We start from the raw sequence: 2,254 nt of genomic DNA, 5'->3' as shown, positions 1-2,254 counted from the left end.
AGAATACACCTAGGAGCGAAACTGCTGGGTCATACAGCACAGACAATTTTAGCTTTATAAAATACTGCAATTTTGCTCTCTAAAGTAGATATTCCAATTCAAGTTCCAACTGTCAGTGTTTCCTTCTTCCTTGCCAAAGTCGTGTATTGTCTTGCCCTCCTTAATTTTTTAAAAAAGTCTTCTACAAAGGATGATTCAAGCGTCCTGAGAATTTATTCACAGTATACCTTCCATTTCTTTTCACAACCAGCAAGCCAAATTAGTCCGAGATTATACCAAAATGCATTATACTGAAAATGCATTCAGGCCACCTGAATTCTGGGGTGGCTGGGAGCCCTGGCTGGTTCCTTCATGATGCTTTCAGTCTCTTGTTGGACAGCAGGGAGTGGAGCTGGCTCTGACAGTGTGCCCCAAACTGTCACTTACCGCTCCCCTGACAGATGCAGAATGCGCTCCACTGTCCATCATGGGCAGGGTGGGGTGGGGGGTGTGGTCTATGAAGCTGTGAGAAAAGTATGTTCTAGATGTCCCATAAGAGGCGATAGGAAAATTCAAGCATGAAGCACCCCCAGATGAGTGAGGGGATTGGGAGCTGGAGATGAGAGGGCGCTCCATGGGCCTCAACTTGCCTTCTTATAAATCAGATACTCGTCTGTTGGTGGCTAATGTGTGCTCCCGGTGGCAGCTAACCTAGTGGCATGGTTAAGCATAGGTGACTACAAATTAGAGCTTCATCATTATTTGAAATACTTGTCATGAAAATATTCATGGCACAAGGAATCTCAACATTACATTTACCATTACATTTAGAACAGTTAATTTCTTAAGTATAATTCAGCTGCATAAGTTTTTGAACGGTTGTGGGGAAAAAAAGACTTAAACATCATTTATTGGGGGTTTTTCACTGACAGCAATAGTGAAGTTTTTAAGAGGTTATTAGTTAAAACACTTGATAAGATTTTATGTAAAAGTTCTATACAAATTTACTATTTCTGAATCTATATTTTATTTTTTTCATCAATTATATAATAAAAAAATGATTTTTTTTGCTCCAATTCCTCCCAGTTTTTACCAGTTTACTGTACAGTATTTTTTGTGTCTTGACATGAAAACGTTGGGAAGCACTGATACAGAGACAATGTGGTGTGGCCACTGGGTTTTCACACCTTCTTGTGTGTTAGCTGTGTTTGCACCATGTTATGTACTGGCTTCATAAAGATCCAGTCTGATTCATGCTATAAGCCCCGAGCAATTTAGTTTCTGAGTCTGTGTGTTCAACCATAGGCACACTTCCTTCCCAAGCCCTGCTCCACCGAATTCCTAACTTTTTAATTCCTAGGGTGGTAGAGGAAATGTGAAAGTAATTTTAGATATGTAAATTTCATACAGTTTAGTAAGCTATGTTTTGAGAATATTTTATTTAATTCATGCATTCAAAGATGATTTTGTACATGTCTATAAGCTGTTGACTAACAAAGGTTGAAACTTGAGATGAAGCATCAGAGTTTTAGATAATCAAGTCCGGTCCCTCATTTCACACGAGGAAACGAGCTCCATGAAGGGTCTGCCCCTGCAGCACTAGAGCCAGAGCTTAGAGTAGAAAACAGATGGTGAGCCTGCTAGTGTAGTGCCTTACTGTACCAACCTTCACTTGGATGACACTCATATATAAAAATAGGCCTCCTTTGTCCATGCACTTTGAATACTATTTGGTATTTTAAATACATAAACATGTTGATTTATTCAAAGGAGTTAGATGTCTCTAACAAGTAAGCAGCAGGTACGATGACGGTTCTTGGTCAACACCAGATTATTCTCACATAAGGCAATATCTAGAAGAGTCAGCAGCTGGAATGATTACGGAAGGAAAGATGTCAAAGCCCTTTTCTTTCGCACAAGTGACAGCTGTTTGCTTCAATAACCAAGAATATACGATTGCGAAGCCAAACTAAAGCAGTACACAGGGGTTTATGAACTATTTAATACGGGCACACTGAAGTAGGCAGCAACACTTGGACTTTGTGTTAACCAGTGTATTGTTGGCTTTTATGCGTGTATTTTGCCAAAATTAGTTAAAAATTAAAATCCTCCAAATTATTCAGCCTAAGACTTGATGATAGGTTCTCAAATTTGAGCTTCACTAGCCAAGTTACAATAGGAGCTAACATATGATTATACACAACATAAGGGTACTGCAGTTTATTTAACACTAATAGTTTTCATGCCTCATATACAATAAAATGTATTTCAGCGA

Source organism: Sturnira hondurensis, unplaced genomic scaffold (assembly GCF_014824575.4).
Source record: "Sturnira hondurensis isolate 20B ecotype Veracruz unplaced genomic scaffold, ASM1482457v3 Scaffold0008948, whole genome shotgun sequence".
Classification (NCBI taxonomy): domain Eukaryota; kingdom Metazoa; phylum Chordata; class Mammalia; order Chiroptera; family Phyllostomidae; genus Sturnira; species Sturnira hondurensis.
This window is presented reverse-complemented; position numbering follows the sequence as displayed.